The sequence below is a fragment of the Haemaphysalis longicornis genome, unplaced genomic scaffold (assembly GCF_048455015.1).
Source record: "Haemaphysalis longicornis isolate Haplotype H1 unplaced genomic scaffold, Haemaphysalis longicornis Haplotype H1 scaffold_8, whole genome shotgun sequence".
In the NCBI taxonomy this organism is placed as follows: Eukaryota; Metazoa; Arthropoda; class Arachnida; order Ixodida; family Ixodidae; genus Haemaphysalis; species Haemaphysalis longicornis.
This window is the reverse complement of record NW_027526445.1, coordinates 111781366-111805135: the sequence shown is the minus strand read 5'-3', so window position 1 is coordinate 111805135 and position 23770 is coordinate 111781366. Positions and strand designations below refer to the sequence as shown.

Below are 23770 nucleotides of genomic sequence, written 5' to 3'. Positions count from 1 at the left end.
CCGCCGCGCCACGCGTTCCATCGCGTAAACCTGACCTCCCAGTGATCTCGCTCGCTGGGAGGAGGTCCCGCTGCGGAGGCTTTGAGTTGGGTTGGCGTTATCCCCAACAGTTACTCACGCTTAGCCTGCATCATGCCCCGTTTGCGGACACCTGCCCATTCTCTGCGCTTCCTGCGTCAGAAGCTGACGTTGAACACCGGTTGTGGACACCCTGTTGTACCGTTGCACCGCCGCTCGTGCGTCGGGACGATCTCTTCCCGAAACTGAGCAAATTGTCAGATGTTTGGGGCGCCCAAATTTTGCCTGCGAACGCCGCGCCTCCTGATCACCTGAGGCCAATAAGAACACGTTTTGGTTGTTGACGTCCCGGTCTCACACCGGCTTGATGCGTAACCAGACGGCGTTGAAGGGACCCTGCAGCACGCTTCGAGCCGTGCAAATAAACCTGCGCAACGTTTAGATTGGACTGCAAGGAATACCCGGGCCAAATATTACACGTGTAGCGGTAAGCTCGCAAATCGCTGTTGAAGATGCGGAAAAACCAACCGCGCTTTCTTTAATTTCCCTCATTATGCACCACTGTCATTACGCCATTACAGCGGTGGCTGCTTTATTGGCTGTTGTTTGTTAACGCAATGGTTTATTTCTCGCATTCGCGGTGTCGGCGCTGTGCCAACCTCGTCAGCCAACCTCTTGGCTGAACCTGTACGTACAGTTTTGGCGCTAGTTTGTTTCGAATGCGCGCGTAGTTGGAGTGACGAACTCGATACTTCACTCGACAAGCGTTTATTGCTCAAGAATGCCCTAACAGCTCAAGCTGAGCACGCGCTTGCGAGCCAGCCCAAATGCCTGCCCGGCCTGCACCGAACCGCAAAAAGGCTAACGACTACTTTACCTTTATCTTAAGCCTGGTTATTTCCACTGTGGGACGAAGGCCTCCTCCAAAGATCTGCAGCCACGTCTATCGAGTGCCTGAAGGCCGATAATGTGATTGTGTAATTTTTTTTATTGCGCCATTTTGCCACAGGGCATAGGTAACGGGAAAACAATGGACAAAGCAGGACAGGGGTGCGACAAAGAACGAAAGCAAAAAGCAAAAAAGAAAGAAAGACACAATGTGAGGCGGGCGCACTACCGACAACTATAGAGTCCAGCTTCGGAAATGAATTCCAACAGTTCCTTGTAAAGTGGACCGTGCGGCCACCGATGAATATCGGGAGGTCGGACTGGGCGATGTCCTGTGGGCCCCATGTGTCGAGCTGGGGTTGATTGAAGCCCTGGACACGTCCCTAGCAAGTGTTCCAATGTCGCTTCAGCAGCAGGGGCAGGGCAGTAGGGGCAGGTCGGTGAGGGATCTGCAAGACTAGAAGTCCACGCTGCTCGCACGGCAGGCGATTTTATTCGAAGCATATCCACGGCGGGTTAAGCCGCCAGGAAGGTCAGACCCACGTGGAGGGAAAAGGGCACGCGTGGAGCGCCGAAGAATATCTTTCTTGATGAGTAGGGTGTCTTCCAATGAGAGCTGCAGCAATGGGAGTGGGTGTACACTTGCTGCGGGTGAGCGGCCGAGTCGGCGAGTGCGTGCGTGGTCGTGCTTGGCGGGTCGAGAGGACGCGAACAGGGCACGGGAATTATTGGAGTATCTGGAGCACCTCGCATGTAATGCCCAGTGTACTGTTAACGCGCCGGAGCTGTCCATTGGGGACGATTAGGCGGAGCAATTGCCGGCAGCTATGCAAGGCTAAGTCCGCCTTATTCAACAATACTTACTTACTACTTACTACTCTCCAGCAGCCTGAGTGGAATCGGTGTATAATACCAAGCGCGCTGGTGGGGCAGAGCCGAGCTCAGAAGCTAAAGCACACAGGCCATCACGAATGTCAACCAGCTCCGCCAACACAGAAGGAAGTGGTGCCTCTGTGAAATACGTGCATGTCTGGTTGCTGGATGGCATAGTGGTGCAGACAAGGCTTGTGTGGAGGATGCCATCGGCAACCCCTGCGTCCACATGCGCTTGAAGGCCCTTTGGCGAGTCAAAAGGGAGCGGTGGGTTGGCCTGCTTCTCTTGGGGGTGAATGCTTTTTATGCACCCTAGAGGCCGGTTGTCCATAGCTTGAGGTCGCTGCCATGGAGGGGGCTCCGCTAAGCGAGGTAGCAGAGGCGAAGCACGATCGTAGTAGTGTGCAAGTGCTACCGCGGCGGGAATCGATTGAATTTTTAAACAACGAGCCGATCGACGCTGATGTACGATTTCATCCAGCGTGTTCAGTTGCGCTTCGGCTTGAAGTGTCGGTATAGAGGTCATGCGAGGGAGTCCGGTGATAACTCGCATTGCTTCTCTATTTGCAGTTTCTAAGCGATCCCAGTCCCGCAAGGTAAGGTGTTGGAACTGGGCTTGGGAAACGAGTCGAGGCATGAAGATAGCACGCACTAGCGTACGCATGACTCGAGAGCAGGCACCCCCTGACTTCTGGCCGATACGGCGGAAAAAGTAACATTCTGGTGGCCTTTTGTCGGGTGGAGCGGACCCATGAGGATGCCGACCCAGCTGCACTGATTTCCAGTCCCAGTATACGCATATGATCAGTGGTGGCAAGGGGTTCACCATTCAAGAACAGGGATATCGTTGTCTGCAACAGCCGTTCTCGACCCTTACGATTTGTGACAGACATGTAAGTGGTTTTTTGTGGAGACAGCTTCAGGCCAATAAGCGAACACCACTGTGAGGTAATGTCCACGGTAGTCTGTAGACCTGCTTCTTGACGAGACAACTTGTAGTGCACCGACCACACAGTGATATCGTCCGCATAGACGAGGAAAAACGTATCTGGTATGCTATCCAGCTGCCACGCCAAGGGTAATAGGGCCACGTTGAACAGCACAGGAGACAATACGGAGCCCTGAGGCACGCCTCGCTCTGAAACAAAGTGTCCCACGCGTTCCTTGCCTATGCGGATAGAAAATGAGCGGTTGTGAAGGAAGGACGTGACAAAGTGGCATACTGCTGGCGGAAGGCGGAGTCTCTGCAGAATACTGATTATAGCTGAGTGGCTCACGTTGTCATACACCTTTTCAACGTCCGTGGCCAAGATCATACGGATCTTACGTGACCTCCCACCTAAAATCACCATAGATGACATATGGCCCAGGCCATCTTCTGTTCCCAGGTGTGGACGAAACCAAATCTGAGCTGGGTGATACCATCCGTATCGTTCCAGCCACCAGGAAAGGCGCGTGGCGAGTAGCTTTCACAGAGTGGATGTCAGTGCGATAGGACGGAGTACTCAACTGGTCTGGGGGCTTCCCAGGTTTCGGGATAGGTGCCACTTAGGCGTGTTTTAAGGTCAGTGGAATTACGCCGGACGCCCAGACAGTGTTGATCCAGTCCAGTAACCACTGCAGGCCGGGACCGTCCATGTTCTTAAACACTTTTATGTTACACCATCTGGGCCCGGTGCTGTGCGCAGTTTAGCCTTATCAATAGCTGCAAGGAACTCAGCCATGGTAAATGGAGCCTGTATCCCGTCAAGATATTCCTGGCTTTGGAGTGACCCAGCCTCCGGTGGAAGAGTAGGTAGGCTGACAAATGCTGGTGGAGCTTGGTCGTACTTTGGGAAGAACTGCTTGGCCACATTTGGAGCAAATTGGCTGGGAGCGTCTAGAGGCAAGGCAGGCCATGGCTACCGGGTCTTGGGGCGGCCACCACGTTTCATAAGACGAAAACCACGCCATACAGACGCGCTGGTAAAAGGTGGGCCTAATGAGGCACTCCAGTCCAACCACCGTTGACGGGAAAGCGATTTTTCATGACGGCGCGCGGCTGCAGTGAGGTGGTGCAACGAAGTCCGTAATTCCGGATTTGTGGACTGTTTACTGTCCGCCAATTCTGCTCTGTGCCCGCAGGTTTAGAAGATGGAGGTCTGGTGCAGGCTTGTTCTCTTCTACCCAGGAAGCGTGCATGGCATCCCGAAGCGCGGTACATAGCACACGCAGCGGATCCGAGGTTTCTTCACAGACGGACGTGTTCGGGCTCTTCCGAAACAAGTGTCTGTGACAAAGCCCTGGCGTCTGTTTGAGCGCTTTATATCCGGAGCCAAACCGAGGCGAATGAGATAGTGGTCCCTTCCCCAGCAGTCCGGTTCCCGGTCCCAAGACACTGTCCGCGCTCCAAGCCACCACGAAAGGTCGGGGGAGTATGGAGGGTTCCGCGGATGCTCCTGTCGACGGGTTGGGGTGTCCACAGGATTGAGGAGAGCGAAATGCACATCCGTGAACGCGTCCAACACTATCACTGCTCGGGCGCTAGAGTACGGATATCCCCATGTGGGATGCGGTGCATTGAAATCTCCGCCGACCAGCACAGCGCACCCTGGGTACGCGCGGAGGAGATGCTCGATCCAACCTAGTCGCAACGCAGGAGAACTCCCGCTGTGCGGGCGCACGTAGCAGGACACTAGTATTACCTTATTGTGAGGAAGGCTCACTAAAACGGCCACTACTTCCTGCCAGTCATTGCACCACGGTTCTAGGTTAACCTGAGTCTGCGGGTAACAGTTGGCGACATAGACTGCGGGTTTGCCGGGTGGTTCAGACATAGCACTACACCGACGATTTGGAATACTAGGTGAAGCATAGGCGTTGAATCCAGGCAAATTCGGAAGTGAATTAGTTTCTTGTAGGAGCAAGGCCCAGGCGGGGAGTCTTCCGATAAGTATACGGTAGCGAAGCTCCCCCACCTTGCTTGCCAGTCCTCTACAGTTCCAATGCATCACACACTTGTAGTCCCTCGGAATCATTGCATCGATGGAAGGTGTGCCAGCAAAGCCGATGACAGATGTTGCAGTTGCTGCGCCACGAAATTGAGGAGCTCGATCGGAGATAGCTTGGCAGATGGCGGTGGCGCAAGTGAGGCAGGCGTAGCAGCAGCAAAAGATCGATTATCAGCGGTCGCTGACCGTTCAGACAAGCGGGGGAGCAAAGTCCTCCGTTGGCGAATCATTGGAAGGTTTTCAGCAAATGCACTCAACCAGGGTTGCTAAATCCATATCTGGCGAGGCAATGCTGTTTCTGCCCTACGGAGACTCACCTAGCATGCTTGAAACTATCTAGTACCGCCTGCCGTGGTGTTCGGCGGCGTTATATAGCGTACCAGGCAAAATTGCTGGTACGCTATATAATCTAGAGCTGGTAACGCTCTAGAAACGTAGCATGGAAGGTGCATACAGCGCGAAAGGAGAGCGGCAACGTTTCCTCCCACGCTTTCTTCTGCCCCGAAGCGATTTTCTACACGTTACCACCACTACTACTACTACTACTACTACTATTACACGTTAGAAAATGAGAAAACTCATCGGCGTGTGAATATTGAGATGCGCCGAAGAGAACCCCAGTGCGGGAGAGAGCGCTCAGCCTTCGTCGCGTGGTCCACGTTCGAGTTGAGTGGGAACGATTATGGGCGAATTTTCATCTCGCCTAGCCCCGGTGATACTGAACGGATTTTAACAGCGGAGATGCTGTTCCTGACCGTAAAATGTGCAGCGTCATCAGAAACTCCGAGTCATAGTTACAGCCGCAGTTTACTGCGCATTTGCGCACGCGCCTTACCAGGAGCGCCCGGCGTCGTCCAGGCTTGCGCGTGGCGCGCGCAAGAAAATACCAGGAAAACAGTTCACGTGCGTCCGCAAGACAGTTCGCGCTACAGACGCCCGGTTGTAGCCCGTGCTGACGTGTTCCACTTTGGGAGAACTGTGAAAGCCTGCGGACAAAACGATCCGGGCCCGTCAGTCAAGCATGAGGAAGGCGACGGTTGAGATGGATATGACGATGACTACTACTACCACAGTGAAAAGAGACGACGTAACCTGCCAATAAACAATTTTAAACCTTATGCAATGCGTGGTGGTGTGTCCTTAAGTGCTTATATAGAAAGAAATCGTTCAGCTTCGCTATATATGGTTCAACACTTGCGCGAACTTTAGTGCAAGCTTCGCCAATTTTATCATTCTCGCGGGACGAAATTGGTGGGAGGATAGACTTTACCTCATAAGGCGTTTCGATGTGGGTGGTAAGGGTCCTTTTACGTATAGCAGAAAAGGTGAGTGAGTTACCAAGGATATGCCTCCGCTATACTGGCCACTCGAATGCCTACGAACTACATGTCATTCCACTGAAATGCGAATGCCATGCTGCTCCACTGGGTTTTTCAACGGGGTTCGGTTCGAGTGTGCTTCGAGGCCATTCAAGCCGAATGCCCACATGCCTTGGAGACTCAAATATTTATACTCTCGTTTCCATACCTTGGCGGAACTTACGGAAATTATTACTGGGAAATAAAAAAAAATGAGTTCACATGAGCATTATTACTAATGGGCCGTGATGTTGATTTCTTCTGAACTGAACACACTGCTTCAAACTTTACTGATATACTCTCATCACAGCAAGGGGAGAGCGCAGGCTTTGAAAGATATTCGCAATTAGTGGAAGAAAAAGACTAATTGCATTCATGAGTAATTTTGAATGCCGATAGCGATATTTTTAACGCGAGAAATTACCAAAACTTTAAAATGCACCTATACTGTCTGAAAAAAGTACACCATCTTTCCGTGGGGAACCCTGATGAGGATGCGAAGCATCGTGGCGGTTCCGTGTGGTTCCATTGTGTTACCGTTATGTTGAGTGATCTGGTTTTTACTAGCGCCAGGGGGAATTCCGCGTCCGGGTCCACACCGGTGGCAAAGGCACGCAAGTGCTGTTGTGTTACGGTGAGTAGGCGGTGGTTCTCGAGGCGCCGAAACTCGTCCATCATGTTCTTATCGATGTTGTCTCTGTGGTAGAATCGGTAGTCTCCGTCAGCTTTGGTGAGGTAAACGTTGTTGACATTGGTGCACCGGCTGAGAGCAATGTACACGCCCTCCTCTTCGCAGCTGTTGTTGTTGTTGTTACTTGATATTATTGGCGCATACCCAATCAGGGGATCGGCCAAACATCAGTCGTTAATTCGAATGAGATTCAAAGAAAATTAGAAAATGAGAATGATTCAAAGAAAATTAGAAAAATTTGGAAGCTTTTCTTTTCCTTGTGTTGGAGGAATTGAGTTTGGAATTTGGTCAATATTAAAACAAGAAAAAAAGGAAATAAATAAATAAATAATTAAATAAAGAAAAATAAGAAGAGGAAGAAGAAGAAGGAGGAGGGAGTGGAGGAGAATAATGAAAAATATTCTTTGTCTTCTCGTTCTTCTTCTTCTTCGGCGGTTCCCCTACGGGAAGATGACGACGGTGGTTGAACGCGAACTTATCTCGTGATGGATTCTTTGGTTGGCCAATCCCTAGGGGCATCCAGCCACCATCAGCATCAGAGGCGCTGCGGACGGGGCTGGTTGAGCTGGAAGGCGCGTGGCGCTTCCCGCCACAGCTTTCCCACGGGAAATTCAGCATCCCCGTCTAAAGTTTTCAGTTCGTCGTTTCCGTTGACGTTCAGCTTCGCGTGCATTCGTTGTATCAGTAGCTTCTTGACGTAGTTTGAATGAGTCAAGGACATAAGGCGCGTTCGTAGCACTTGCTCCTGTCCCGGATTTGTAGCGTAGTGGGAAGAGCACCGCGTACCTCCCGTTGCGGCCAGAGAGTCGTGGGATCGAAACCGGGCGCCGCTAACTATTTCTTTTTTTATAGTGTAGTATCGCGGAGCTGTGGGTGTAAGGAGGAGAGTTGCGCATGGGCAGTGTGAGTGTGGACGGCGCCGCCATCAACGACGGAGGACCAGGCGAGCGTAAGAAATGCTCCGCATTTAAAAAAGAACTTGATGGCATCACAGGGCAGCGGGAAAATGGCAGATTTCATCATCATCATCACCAGCCTATCTACGCCCACTGCACGGCAAAGGCCTCTCCCATGGATCTCCAATCATCCCTGTCCTGTGCTAACTACGACCAATTTACCACCGTGAACCTCTTGATCTCATCTGCCCGTCTAATACCCTAGCTACACTGGGGTCCGAATGTCATTTGAACCATACGTCATTTGACTCAAATGGGGTGCTTCGAATGCCATTCCGCATCCACCGTGCTAACTACAATTTCGATAGCATTCGAAAGCTTTCACAATTGCTCACCGTGCTGTGGTGGCACTGTTGTCGCCCAGTTCCGTTTTCGTACAATAATACAACAATCAAATTTAGGAACAGTCTGAGGCAGTAAAATGATATGAAATTAGGAGAGACACCAGTTTTGATTCTAATGTGGTGGCTGTCTTGCGTAGTTTTCTTTTCTTTTTGCGACTGACCCACTGGTTTTGACAGAATGAAAATTAAATATGGTTATTTCATATTTTAAGTAAATCAACAGTGAACAAAACCCGCCGCGGTGGCTCAGTGGCTAAGGCGTTGCGCTGCTGAGCACGAGGTCGCGGGTTCGATTCCCGGCCGCGGCGGCCGCTTTTCTGATGGAGGCGAAAAGCAAAAACGCCCGTGTGTACGAGATTTCGGCGCACGATAAAGATCCCCAGGTGGTCAAAATTAATCCGGAGCCCTCCACTACGGCGCGCCTCATCGCCTGCGTTGCGTCGGCGCGTTAAACCCTACAATCAATCAATCAACAGTGAACTAAGTTCCACAAACAAAATAGTTTTGTTTGTTTTACGTACGGAAGCATTTTCTATTGCCGATTGAAGATGCTGCGTGCGAGAGTGCTACAAATGGCCTTTGAAATCGCAAATGTGTCTCTGGGAGCTCATTTGGCTCGAATGTCATTTGAGCCGAATGGCATTTCAAAGCAGCAAAACCTGGCATTTGAGTCAAATGACATTCGGACGCTAGTGTAGCAGGGGTATAACTTTCTGCCGCCCCCTGCCACGCTTACCTTCTCTGGGAATCCACTCTCTTACCTTTAATGACGAACGGTTATCTGTTGGTCATCAAGCTTTCAACTGCCATCGAAATCGTAGTGAAGCACGGCTGATTCCGAATGGCATTCGAGGACATTCGTTTAAAGGGGCCATGCAGCGAAAATGAGTTCGGTTGATCCGAAAGATTGCCTCATTAGAATAACACTGACACCACCTTTAACGAAATCTTCGCTCAAATAAGCTGTATAATTAGGGGAAAAGAGAATGGCCATGCGAACCATTAACTCATTTCTCGTACTAAACCCAATGACGCATTGTGGGCAGCTGTGCTATTGGCTGGGGCCTGCAAACGCAAACGCATGTTAGGCAGGGCTCATAGCTTGCAAAACGACCTATTTTCGCTTAAGCTTAGTGCCTAATCATTTTATAGCAGTAAGAATGGTGGGGTAAACAATGAAATTTACGGAAGTACGCGTAACCATTGAAACACCCGTGCGTACTGCTGTTGGTACTGCGCACACTGCTTGTTATAGCTGCACATAACTGCGGCGGTTTGGGGTGGTCTCACATGACACTGGCCGATTGGTGTAAGCCACATTGTCTTACGTGACCCAGTTTGTCAAGCGAACACCATGATTTCAACCAACCGTAGCAAAAGCAAGCAGTGCGCAAGTACAGTCAGAAGCAAAGCGAGAGCGGTCGTGAGCAGCATGGTGGCGCCATCTACGAGTAGTGACGTTAAACAAAGCGTTCCGCAGTCCGCTGCAGACTGAACAGCGTACTAACGTTCTCTTGAAGACCTGTCCTGGTTACGTGATCGCAGACGTCACGGAACACGAGTTGGTGGGAGAATAAAAATTTAAGGATAAATTTCTCAGTGAATAAGGATCGTTTGATGCCGGACAAGCGCTAAGAGCACACTATACAACACCACATCTTGTATTTTGTCTGCGTGGCAACTTCACGTCGACTGATGGTCGCAGCGAATGCCTTTGAAATGCCAGTGTAGTAGGGGTAGTTCTTTTGAATTAAACGCGGTTGCATTTTCCCTTCGCATTCCGTTCACCCCAGAGTTCCTCTGCATAGCTCCCGCAGGGAGCTATATTGAGGAACTCTAGTTCACCCACCATCCCCGGCGACGACGACGAGCATGACAACATTCTACCATGGTATTCCAGAACCCTTTTCTTCAGCTCAAAGCCGCGAGTAATGCGGGGTAGCAGGGCATCACGGATACTCTCTGGCTTGCTCAGGAAAGACGTGCGAAGGCCCTTTTAGACGTCCGCTCCTTCAGGGCTCTCTCGGCAGTTAGGGTGAACTTGTCTTCGTATTCATGAGATCCAAGCTACGCCTCTGGACCGGATAGAGATTAGGTTTCAATAAACGTTTATTTAAACCAAGCCAAATCAACACGCAGGTCATCAAATACGATAAAGAAATCATCGGTGAAGGCTGTGTTGTACTCCTCTCTTCTAACAGCCTCGTGCCCACTGCGCTTTGTCGGATTTGTCGCCCTCAGGCCTTGTACTTGGCCTTGATTTCGGCTCCGTCCTCCGTCCGCATGATGTCGGCGTGCGAGCGGTACGGGATCAGGTTGCGCGGGTGCAGCTTGAGCTTCTCCTTGAGCGTGCGGCCGATCACGAGGTTGGCGACCTCGCGGCTGCTGTCCGTCGTCCACACAGCGATCCTGTCCTCCTTGGAGCGCACCTGGACCACGGCTCCGCACACGTCCCCGCTGTGCTCGCCGAACTCCTCGGCGACCAGGCAGAGCAGGACCTCGAGCCAGTCGCCGTCCAGGTCCCTGCGGCTGCGGTCCTCGGCGAAGAGCCAGTGGCCGCCGTCTCTGTTCCTGACGTCTTCCCACGAGGGCTCGATGCCGTAGCGGAAGAGCGCGTAGTCGCAGCCCCGGCGCAGGTTGCTGGCCGGCTCGATGTGGTTGTACAGCGCCCAGAAGTCCTCCAGGCTCTGGAAGGAGGTCACCTCCATCAGGTTCTCCTCCCAGGTGCGGCGCTTGTCCTTCCGGTAGTACCACAGGCTCCAGCGGTGCTGCAGCGGGTGCGTGTTGCGCGGACCGCGGGCGACCACGCGGGACATGTCGGGCTTTTGCCGTGGACGTGCTCCGGAAGCCAGGTGCGATGCTTGTGGATCATCCTGGCGCTGGGCCGTCTCCTCAGCTTCCGCCGCTGAGGTCTCGACCGACTGCTGCTCCCTGGCCTCCGCGCCCAGGAGCTCGGGTCGCTCGCCGCTTCCGGCATCCGCCACGACTGACTCAGTGGGCTTGTCTCTTTCGATTTCCGCTGAAACGGGCTCGAGCGACTGGTCCTCTCCAGCATTCGCTCCCACTGCCTGCAGCTCCGGATCATTTAGTCGGATTTCCCGAGCCTTTTCGGCCAAGTCTGGGTTTTTCTCTTTCGGCTCCATCTTGATGCTACGGTGTACACGCCAAAGCAGGCCCTGCGTACGTTGTAAACATGGACAAGAATTTAGAACACACCTGATGATTTTTTTCAGACTGTCAATAGCAAAGGCAATAGTAGCGCAGTATACTTGGTGGGTGCTACTTCGCAACAATTTTCAGGGCTAACTTCGCACATTTCTCACTGATCCGGGAGCTACTATGGCCCCTATCCGGGAACAGACACGCGCTCTGATAAGAAAACTTCAGAGCCCATGTGTCTGAATTTGTTTCGCTCCTAATATACTACATAGTCAGTGCATGTCCCAACACTATGAACTTCCCATCCCAATCCCAACCCTACCTCCTTTTCAGTGGGTGGCGGCGCTGACCAGTTCAGACCCCGGCTGCCAGCTTTGGCTGGTGACTATGGCACGGCTGGTCGACAACTGCCAGTGGGACCGGGACGGATGCCACTTCGCCATGGTCTGGAGTGACCGCAATAGCAATGGATGTGGAACATGTTTTATTCTTTCTCTCTGTCTCTCTCTCTTCCTTCCGAGGTTCTCGCTTTTTAGGCCTGCACCCGCGGGGTCTAAGCCGCCCACAAGAACCTCGTGAAGTTATTATACGTTCCTAGAGTGTTTTGTCACATTAACTCTGATGAAAGCTTGTTAACTGGCTCAACGAAAAAAGTCTAGTTTTACAGAAGGGACCTGGAAAGCGGCAACAAATATGCGTATCTTCAAATAAAGTATGCAAGGTTTGCCGTAAATAATACAACAGTCGCTCGGAAAAAATGTTCGGAGAGTCTATCTACTTTTCTGCCGAATAGAAAACTATACATATTACTAGCGAAGTCCCCCGATGGTCGAATAAGCAAACTAGCGATGCAAACAAAACTATCAACAGTATTTTGTCGGTGGTCGAGTATTGATAGATTATCAATTGTAGCAATTTTTAGTCAACTACATTCAATTACCCGTAAGGATTCCGGACTGTGGGCTACTCAAAAATGATAGCTATTGTACTCAAGATTCGGCTATAATAAAGTCGTGAAAATTAACCAAGATAGGCAGCCAAGAACGAACCGAGTGCACCTGAAATGTCTCAATTTCAATGCAGAACGCCAATGAAAGTTTAAAGAATTGAAATATTTATGTTTTATCATGTCTAGTCGACACAGTTCGGCTGTAAAAGAAGTCAAATCCTGAATAAAAAATCCACTTCCAACAAGGATTTCGCTTCTAAGACCAAAACCGACATCAAATACCCCTTACCCCCCCCCCCCCCCCCCTCGGGCCTGATAAGGTGTCGGCACCCCACGCCAGACAGTTTCGGGCCCTTTTCACCACCTCCCCCCCCCCCTCAAAAACCTCATCGCATCGCATCGCTTACGGATCAGAGCTAAGCGAATTTTCGCTCACGTTCAGCATAAAGCGTCGGGTCATGTACAGGCAGGCCGTAGCTGATCAATAATTCTTACTTCCAATTTCTGCGGGGCTACTGCCAGGCGAGAGCACGATTAAAAAAAATACGATACACTGAACAGATATGACGATGTATCTCGTTGTTTCTCTTGATATTTTAGGCGCACAGTTCACCCTCCGAACAGATGCATCGTGGTGCGAGGAGACGTGTTTCAAATGCATTCAGTTCGGACATCCTCCGGAAGAGGCCTGATAGTGCGTATAGTTGGATGATTGATTGATTGATTGATTGATTGATTGATTGATTGATTATAGGGCTTAACGCGCGGACGCAACGCAGACGATGAGGCGCGCCGTAGTGGAGGGCTCCGGGTTAATTTGGACCAACTGGGGATCTTTAACGTGCGCCGAAATCTCGCACACACGGGAGTTTTTGCTTTTCGCCTCTATCAGAAAAGCGGCCGCCCCGGCCGGGAATCTAACCCGCGACCTCGTGCTCAGCAGCGCAACGCCTTAGCCACTGAGCCACCGCGGCGGGTTATAGTTGAATGAATATAGTTTTTTTACCAGTACAAAAAAAAAGAAAAAAAAAGAAAAAAAAGTGCCGCGAGTGGATATTTGCCGGCTGTGCTACCTGCGTACAATATGGTTCGCCTCCACTTCGTTGATTGATTGATTGTAGGGTTTAACGCGCCGACGCAACGCAGGCGATGAAGCGCACCGCAGTGGAGGGCTCCGGATTAATTTTGACCACCTGGGGACCTTTAACGTGCGCCGAAATCTTGAACACACGAGCGTTTTTACTTTTCGCCTCCATCAGAAAAGCGGCCGCCGCGGCCGGGAATCGAACCCGCGACCTCGTGCTCAGCAGCGCAAGCCTCCACTTCGTGACCCAGAACGCGCAAACTGTACTACCTGACAGGACCAACAAATAAAACTGATTGAAGCCAGTTCAACGCCTGTGAGGGAATCGGAAACAGCGGAGCTGACTTCGGCACGCGGGCGGTCAATTCCCGCAGAGGCGAGGGTCACTCACAACCATAGGTCGGCAAAACAGAAAGAACTCACTCAAACTCAATCCCAATTTTTTTCATTGACGCTGTACTCAATCAAACTCTGACTCAAAAAGTTCGTCTGTTCACAAAATCACTCGTACTCACTCATCAAATACTCATTTGTAATTGTACTCACTTGTACACAAACTCATTTGTCCTCACGAGTATTCGTACTCAATCTGTACTCATGAGTACTGAATCTTTACTCATGAGTACTCACTCTGTACTCATGAGTACTCAATCTGTACTCATGAGTACTACTCATGTACTACTCATTCGGCACTCATGAGTACTACTCATTCTGCACTCATGAGTACTCAATCTGTACTCATGAGTACTCAATTTGTGTCACTCACGAATAATCAAATTATCTGCACTGTTAGCTAGGTCGTAGCTCGAATGAAAAACTAAGTAGAAAAAATAAATTGTTTAATTGATTAGAAAAACACAGGTTACATATAAATCAGGACAGAGGAAGAAAACGTCTGACGCGGTGCACTGTTGTTGGGCGACTTACTGCGCGAAGGCAAGTACATGCGAGAAAGCGAAACGTAACAAAAGCACTCGCGTTCCGGCTGGCGTCTCCTCTTGTTCTCAGGCCGGGTCGGGCTCAGGGGAGCTCGGGGCTTAACGGTGCAGCCGTGGCCGTAAACTGCGTTTTTCTGCGTGTCTTCGGGTGACAGCTTTTGTCGTCCGTTTTCTTGTTTGCCCTACTGTTTGCACTACTGTGCTCAGGAGTGCATATACTCAAGAGTGCAAGCACTCGCAAAAACAGTATTCATGAGTATTGTACTCATGAGTGCTGTGTACTCATGAGTACTGTGTACTCATGAGTACTGTGTACTCATGAGTACTGTGTACCCATGAGTGCTGTGTACTCATGAGTACTGTGTACTCATGAATACTCATACTCATGAGTACTCAAACTCATGAGTACTCATACTCATGAATACTGTACTCATGAGTACTCATACTCATGAGTAGTGTACTCATGAGTACTGTACTCACGAGTAGTGGACTTACCCCTGTACTCACTCGTCATCGTACTCACTGTATTTTTCTTGGTGTGGGATCACTCATCATCGTACTCACTCGTGAGTTTGAGTACAAATGAGTACAAATGAGTGTACTCACGAGTGAGTACGCCGACCTATGCTCACAACGCCACTCTCCGCGGTATGTACGTGCTCGTAGCTTTTTACCCACAGAGGTGTGGTAGTTTATGGGTGGACATATGTGGGGTGATAGTGAGCCGCGTGCCCCGGCGCACGAGCCGAGACCGCACACTGGACCGCCGTCGCATCTTCTCGGGAGTTGAAGTTTCAAGTTTATTTTAAAACATCGGAGTTTTGGGGGTGCACCAGGCGAAAAAGCGGTCACCGACCACTTGAAGCGTGCCTGGCAGCCCGTATACACAGCAGCTGTTTGGCAACGGCAGAAGCATATACACGCTAATATATAAGTAAAATTAAAAGATGCATACGCATGTAAAAACACAATGTTTACGAACAACTATCTATACGTGTACACACATTACGTGTGCTCCTGGCACTTCTAGGCCTGCAGTAAGGGTCTGGTGGAGGGCGGCGGTGGGCGTGTACGACCGAAGGAGTACGGCTCCTCACGATACGGCCCCTCAAACCTTTCGTTTGACCACAGAAGTGGTATTTGGCAACTTCGGCACGCGGGCGGCCACCTGCAAAAGAGGCGGGGGTCGTTCATAAAGCCACTCTCAGCGGTACGCACGTACTCGAAGCTCACCCAGGGAGGTCTGGTAGCTTATCGGTGGATATATAGGTCGTATTCACTGGCGTGGCGCGCATGTTGGCAACCATAAGTGTCGTCTTACCAACGGCGACGCGCAGGCTTCGGAATGGAGGCGCACGCGTGAGGCAGTCCCACCGAGCCCAAATCATTACCTCGACGTTAACTTTTGTTCCGCGCACGGTCGTACAGCCTACTACCTGTCGCAAGGCATGATTAAAGTCGTCGGCACAGATCAGCGGATTGCCAGCTGCCTTGTTTTGGTATCTGCCCCAGATTGCTCAGCTCTCGGCGAGCGCTTCGACTTCGGTCGCTCGGACACTCGCCGATAAATGTCTGTGCTGGTCTCCCAACTAACAATGCACTCTCCGCTACGCTACCACCGCGTATAAATAGGCATGCGCGTGAACCTTGCAATTTCTTCTGAAACATTAACTTTGTATTAAACGACTCTGCCGTGGGCAAGGTGCGGGCGCATCTGTGTCGATATCCGTACCCGCAGGCAAATGCTCTGTAGCGTAGGCATTTCGTGCGTCGTGCCGCTCTTCGCAACCGTGTCTCTGTCCTCCGGTGGTTATGCGGAGTTCTCTAGGGCAAGTAAAGGGTCACCACACAAGCTTACTGCTATTATTACGTCTGTTGACGCCACGGCCGAGAATTGGGTAGTAACGGCACCGGCAAAGGTCGCCGAGGCCACTTTTTTTTTTTTAAAGCAAGGCTTTACTACTTTCGTTCAGCGGTTTCGCGGAGGATGGGCAAGTTAAAGGGGCACTGACACAAAATTTTGAAGGCGAGGTAACTTCGGAGATAGATTGGTGTGGGCACATATCAGCGGCGAATACAGCCTAGAACCTATTTAAAATCAATTTTAAAGTGTGCGAAACGCAACCGAGCAGCCAGCAGAGGACCACGCGCAATCGACATCCCGAGGATATTGTGTAAATAAACAACATCCAAACACGTCACGAGTTTGTGTTTGCCGCTTCCGCACGGCCGGCGTTTTTCGCCGGCTCGCCCGGCTCGCCGCTCCAATCGGAGGGCCGGAGGGCGGAGCTTCTGCTCTCGAGAACGAACGACCCGATCGTTGCCGGCGGAGGCGCCGTGATTTCGTCAGCTCATCGGGCAGCTAGCCGCGACCAAAGTTCTACAGCGATTCCAGGAACTCTGTTTCTATTACTTTTATTTACATTGGACGCGAAAACGCGCCGGATACACGAAAAGTCCACTGAGCGAGCCGCACGGTCGCTGTGCAGGCGGCGGCCACGGCCGCGAAGGGGCCCAGGCCGTCGCTGGTAGCTCGAGTGATAGCTTGTTATCGCTGCAGGAAACTGTACCCAAATCGCAACCATGGCAGCTTAGAAAGGAGTTAATGATGCGATGTCGGGTTGCATTAAAAATTGTCATCTGCACCGCTTCCGAGAGCGGCAATCGAATATCCGCCGCAGTGCTAAGCCGTACACATCTGTAGGCGGACCTGTAGACAGACCGGCCGGCTGCTACCAGCGCGCGTGTCTCGAGCGTCGCGCGTCGTTCTTTAGCCGCGGTAGCATTTCCACTCGCAGCGCCTGCGTCACGTCCACGGTCGCTTTTTAATTAAGCGGCTTACGAGATCAGTACGTGGGGGCATTCGCAGAAACTACCGGCGATGCGATTCGACAGTGCTACGGCGGCTCTGCTCTGTGATATCCCTCCGATGGTCACGTGGTCAGCTTTGTTCCCACAAAATCCGTCGGTTCGCGGCACCTGCTGAAACCGAAACTGCGACTGGCCGCATTGAAAATGCCTCTAATTAAACAACCGTCGCACGCTGAAGCAAATGAGGTTTCTACAGGTGAGAAGTAGGTCACGAGCTACTTATCGCAACCAAAAAAACATGATGCAAAATTTTTGTGTCAGTGCCCCTTTAACCTTCTCATCGGAGACACACCACCGGCAACACAACCCTCGAAGAGCATCGCGTGATCCGCCGCGCCCGCTGTCGGCGCTGCTCGCAAGGCCCCATTTTAAGGGACACTGAAGTGAACTTGTAAAGCTCCAGTTCTTGCTTGCACTGCGTAGACTGGCTCAAATTAACACACTTTTCATCGGTTATCTGGTTGATAAGTCGGTAATTATTTTATAAAGCCCGAAAGAAGAAAAACTACCAAGTGCGGTCTGCGGCGGCCGCACGAACTAAAGGCTGTGACGTCGGGAGGAGATGCACCGTGATTGGACGATGTCCAAGATTAGCATTCAAACAAGTTTCGGTTTCGGTTTTGTAAAACAACACATCCCACGTTTTCGATGGATGGGCATTGTCGATATCTCAATAACCACCATACCACGCTTCTGCCATGTAGTCGGCTGTAAAATGCCTAAGATAAGGCTTCCAGGACGCCTTCGAATCGTAGCAATCACCAGCCGAGGCCTACGCAGTGGATGAACGCCCTCTGTGTCACCACAGACGTTCGAATGCCATGCCCTCTTGAATTCCCCCATAATTGGAGCTTGCCTCGCTCATGCCTGTATCGTAAAAAGCGTGTTCGCACCAGGCCAAGGGTCCGCTGATTCTAGCCTGTGCCCACTGCCCGCAAGCAGTCGGTGCTTATGGCAACAGCACGCCAACGAGAACTCGCTAGCGTGTTAGTGTCAGTCTGCGCGAGTTCTGCGAACTCGCTCGTGGAGCAGTGAACGTTACAGCCCAACAATGGTTAGCTCAGTATAGAAAACATCGGCCGAGAACGAAAAAAAAATCAACTTACAAAAAAAGCACCCTCGGGAATTAGAACTTGCGACTTGCAAAATATCAAACCTAGCGCTCTAGACCCACGGCTTTGAGACGTGGACGGCAATACAGATAAATCAAAGGTTAATCAAGAGAAACCAAGACTCAACCAGACTACACGAAGCTTTTGTTTTGCATGTCCAAGGTTTGCTGAGCTAAGGCGCTTCGATTTTTTTCTTTATGCGAGATGCGGACGCATGCGCAGACACGGTGGGCGCTTTCATGGCGGTTTTCAGTGTTGCCAAGAGAATAAATCGCCCGCTAAACCTTCATGTGAACATCATATAGACGGTATTCGTTGAAAAGTTTAGCGGTCAATTTCTTCGCTTGGCAACAATGGAAACGGCCACAGATATAGCCGATGCGCCGCGGACACGGCGCAGCCCGGGGCCACTGCTGCCGCACGCCGAAGAAAAAAGACACCGGCGTGCGTCATCTGCTCCGTTCCAATCCGATTCTAAACTGCGGCGCCAACAGAGATGTTATTAATCGCACTCACAGTGAACTCGACGCAATACTTTGTGTTCGGCGAAGAGTTCGTAACGTGAAACACGGTCATGTGTTTCACAGCCGTGCTTAGTAGTGCTTAGCACGGACAAGTGCCGCCATCCTGCAGAGCCCGACGTAACGAGTGACGGCGCACTCACACGGTTGCATGGAGGAGAAGAGGGGCGCCAGTCTGCGGGTCGTGCGCACAAAGTCGCCTAGCAACAGACGCTTGGCCACAGATATGGCGGCGCACACTTGGTTGCCTGCATGCATTCCACGCCATTGAATACCGAGGATACAGTGTGGGGGCCTAGCGCAGCTTGCCCCGCGCACGAACCGACATCACGCATTGGACGGCCGTCAAGGCGGTGACGCCATCTATCGCCCTAGCGGAGTTCCTTCGCCTGGTGAACTTCTCCCGGACGCAGCATGACGCCAGGACCTGCGTTTGTGGTGTGTACTGTGCTCAGTGGCCCCCAGTGACTGTGGCAACGCTTCTTTTCCTCGCGGCGCCTTAGCTTTTCTCTCTTTACCTATCTCCTTTTTCTCTACTCCATCCTATTCCTTCTATATTCCCTAACCCCCGGACTGGGTTGTATGCCGGTGAGCCCCCAGCTGGGCTCAATAATATCCCCAGTCCATTTCCTTTCCTTTTCCATCGAACCACCTAAGAAGTGTTACGGTCGTCAACGGACATTGCGAGTCTAAACAGCTCCGCTTTCAATAATGAAAACACTTGTTTTATCTGCAGCGAGAGGCGACTCGAAACCGGGAGAAACGGCCCTTTCACCTTCTCTCCCTCACCCCAGCGATATCTTACTGGCAACGTGGAACCCGCTGCGGTGGCTCAGCGGCCAAGTTGTGCTGGTGAGCCCAAGGACGCGGGTTAGATCCCGGGCACCGCGGTTGCTTTTCTCATGGAGGCGAAAAATGAAAACGTTCGTGTGTCGATCAGGATTTCGGGGCGCACTAAGTACTCTCAGGTGGTCAAAATGAATCCGGAGCCCTACTCTACAGCGCGCCTCGTAACCCAGGTGTAGCTACGACGCGTTAAGACCTGCAATCAATCAATCAATCAATCAATCAATCAATCAATCAATCAATCAATCAATTAATCAATCAATCAATCAATTAATCAATCAATCAATCAACGAGGCCACTTAGCTTTCCCTGAAGCCACAAGTTTTTGTCCCAATTTCATACCCACATAGCTATTAAAGGCTGCAGAAATAGTCCAAATAAACGCTTGTACAAACGCCCCGCCCCTTCCGGCTGCCCACCACAGCGAATTGGTTGATGGACGGAAAAACGACGTAAATATCCAACAAACCAAATGAAACGACATCCATTTTAACGCGGAGCTGTTGGGAAGCTCGAAAAACCCGCCCGCATCTCCCCACGGGGGGAACTCGAGTAAATGCGTCGCAGAGTGGTGAGAGTATCGCGTGAATGCTGCGTAATTGCGTATGGTTTGGGAATGCTTAATTGTTATTTCGTCTTTCTTATTTATTGAATGAAGGAGAAGCGAAGGCAAGGAGTGTAAAGTTAAAGTCTGTCTTTATTGCTTGGTGCCGTCAAGCAAAGCGTCAAGTCAAGCGAAAGCCAAGCAAAGACGCCCTTGACTGAATTCCGAACGCGCGCTCCGCCGCTTATATACACACCGCCCGCGTTCGAGGGAGAGGAGTATGGGGGAGAGACGCGCATGCGCACACTTCCGTACATAAGCGCGCGAACTTTCCACGCACCCACCACGCCGTTATCATGTGTACACGCCCTGCCGCCGTTACTGTTGAGCGCGACGCAGCGCACGGGTAGCTACGACGCATGCGCGCACAGACGCGCTCCCCCCGCACCGCCGCAGCTGTTGTTGAGAGCGACGGAGCGCACGGGGTACACGCGCTCCTCCCGCACCGCCGCCCCTGTTGTTGAGAGCGAGGAGGGTACGGGGGAGAGACGCGCACCTTCGCCTCGACGCGACGCGCATGCGCAGTGAGCGTGTGGACGGCGCCGACGCCGAAGCGCGACATCGTGCGACTAAGAAATGCTCCGCATTTAAAACGCGTTGATTCCCGTCACGCCAGACAAACGGTATCCCGCTGGGCCGACAGATGTTGCCACCGCCTCGACGGCCGTCTAGTGCGCAATCTCAGCTCGTGCGCCGTGGCACGCGACGCGCGTCCACCTTCCTACCACCAAAGATTCGAAGCTCGTCTTCGCGAAAGGTGGCTTGCCAGCGAGCCGAAGTCAGCTATACGCCATTCCAAATATCGCAGGAGTGCAACTGTTTTTTTTATTGGTAGGTTTAAACCGAATGCGCTAAACACACTGGGGGAAGCAGCGCACGTTTAGTTTGCGACTTTTTAATTACGCTGACAAACATTCAAAACAGGTATTAGGAAGAAGCCTTTTCGCAAGCTCTCTCGTTCTGCCAAGGGTAAAGTTCTCTTTTTCCAAAGTTTGTGCTCATACAGTTCCAAAACAAGCATATACACACGAATTAGACCACAAAGTTTGTTACGCATCTCAAGAGAAGGGGATATATGGTCGACGAGTGGTCTTTTCCGCCTTACAAGAACGTTAGAATACCAGTGTAACCGAGTAGTATAATCGCACCATTTTACGAGACAGTTGCAGCAAAACATAGGAAAAATAGTTACTTAGCGTCCCACTGCTTTCAAAATACTAAGTTACAGCTATTTCCCATTTACCCAGACACACAGTCAAAACGCGCGAAGACGCACACACAGCAAGCATACCCTTGCGTCAATAAATACAAACCTACTACTACTACACACAGCAATAACCGCGAGAAAATTTGTCATCGCGAGCGACCCTCAAACATATTTCCACGCCCGCTTAGAAATTCAGTCTCTTCGTTCGTGTAATAACCAGCTCGAATTTTATCCTGGCGCGCACGAAGCAGTTAAATACGTATTCACAACTTCCCGAGAAAAACACGGGAGAACACCCGCAAGCAAACGCCACTGCTCATCGGTCCACCTCGCATAAGCACCCATGGTGGAGGAATAGCGCGTTCCACTCGACGTCATCTGACCGCGTCGACACAAGATGTCACGACTAGACCAACGCGCCCGCACATAGCAACGCAAAACCGTGCACGACGGTCATGGCAACCTCTATCCACCCCTTTAGAGCACGGCAAACGCGGCCACAACTTTCGGAACAAGGCTGCAAGAGAGCACGAGGAGCTAGAAGGAATTCAGCTGCCGAACTCCCTACCGGCTACTAAATCCACGCAGTTGAAGGCACTGCACGTGTCAAAACGACGCGGCATCAAGTCATTCGCGCCACCCTCCATTATTTGCGCACATACATCGGACGCGGCCACTACTGCGAACACGCCGTGTCTCGACGCGAATCTACGGCGCTAAAACGACGCCTTTTCAGAAATGCAGTAACATCACACAACTCTTCCCACAACAGTACCACCAGCACGAATAGCGAAAGGAACGATTAATGAAAACAACTCACGTCTGTTAGAGTTGGTCCAACGAAGGCCGACGTTGACAGTGATACTTCGACGGAGCTGATGACGGAGCTCACGGAGCAGGGAAATTAGGCGTAGACAGCGTAGAGCGTCGGCTTCCTCGCGTACTTCTGAGCACGTGACGTTTGGACCAATCGGGTGACGGCACGGCACCGCGGCGCTTGCTGTCGCGCCTGTCGGCTGCACTCCCTTCGCTTCGAGGCGCCGAAGCGAACGCAAGAGTCGATTCTCTTCGTATTCCTTTTTTTTTGCACACTGCCCTAGCAAAAGAGCTACTATACTACGGCTGTTTTACAACCTCCTGAATTTATTTTCCTTCTTTTAAAAGAATGAGCGGCGCGTCTGTTTCCACGGAAGAAACGTGGAGTTTCCTGTAGCATAAAGAACGTTAGATATCAACCCGCCGCGGTGGCTCAGTGGCTAGGGCGCTGTGATGGTGAGCCAAGGACGCGGGTTCGACCCCGGCCGCGGTGGCTGCTTTTCGGATAGAGGAGAAAAGCGAAAATGTCCAAGTATCAAGATTTAGGTGCACGTTGAAGATCCCCACGTAGTCGAAATTTATCGGGAGCCCTCCCTCCACTACGGCGCGCCTCAGTCCAGAAGTATCTTCGGTGCGTTAAAACTTAAACCCCACAATCAATCAATCAATCACACCGATGTCAGCAACCGATTACTAGAAGGTTGTTGTAGCTGGGCAAAAACTGTAGGCAAACAAGAACATTGTTACGAAAAAAAGGCAGTGGTTTGCTTGAAAGGTATGTTTAATTTTTTCACGAATAAAATTAATTGTGCAGAAATGAATAAGTCAGGATAACGCCACGATTTCGGGTCTACCTTCACCTCATTCACCTTGAAAGTATTGGAGAGTGTGTGAGGTTGCTTATTCGCACTTTCCAGCAACGGTGGCGCCGCGCGCCTTATTTCCGAAGCTGTTTGTAGATGATCGGCGTCCCGGGTGAAGCGTTCGGAAGCGTGGAGATTGAGGACGCAAAACCAGAAGGCAATCGAATGTGCTGTGTACTGCAGTATAGAAATCGCTCAGTGCAGGGAAAAGCCAGCGTTCATACCTTTCTTAGAGGAGGAGGAATAAACATTTAATTGAGCAGTCAATGTTGTTGGGTTGACCGCCAGGTGGGGGACCTCCTTAGTCCAGGAAGCCCTGGGTCTTGGCGGCCTGTCTCGCCCGGTCTACCAGATGCTGTTGGTGATCCGGTTTGGAGCTGGTCAACCGACCCTCCCACTGCTCAAGTGAGGGATTTGGGTTTGGGGAAAGGGATGGTGTGTGGCGGCACTCCCATACCATGTGATAGAGAGTGCATGGCTCCACGCAGAATTTACAAGTGTATGTGTGCAGTGTCGGATGCATTGAGTGTAGTAATGTACCATGTGGAAATGTGTTAGTCTGTAGCTGTCTGTAGATGACCGTGTCTTCGCGAGACATGTTGAGATGTGGAGGCGGAAAGGTTCTTCGTCCCAAGCGGTAGTGGGCCAGGATGTCACTGTACCTTCTGGCGATTATTTCTCT

At 51.3% G+C, this 23770-nt stretch overlaps 1 protein-coding gene and 1 pseudogene across 2 annotated transcripts in view; both read right to left on the bottom strand.

Annotated features, from left to right (window-relative positions):
• Window positions 1-23770, bottom strand: part of LOC144149748 (uncharacterized) — a 371422-nt gene that overhangs the window by 278112 nt on the left and 69540 nt on the right. The gene's annotated exons all lie outside the window — the stretch shown is intronic.
• LOC144148918 (eukaryotic translation initiation factor 4E-1A pseudogene) lies at window positions 10220-22380 on the bottom strand (annotated as a pseudogene). Its single transcript, XR_013318105.1, has 2 exons — window positions 22230-22380; window positions 10220-11294 (listed from the first exon to the last, which is right to left on the bottom strand). The product of XR_013318105.1 is annotated as a eukaryotic translation initiation factor 4E-1A pseudogene (transcript).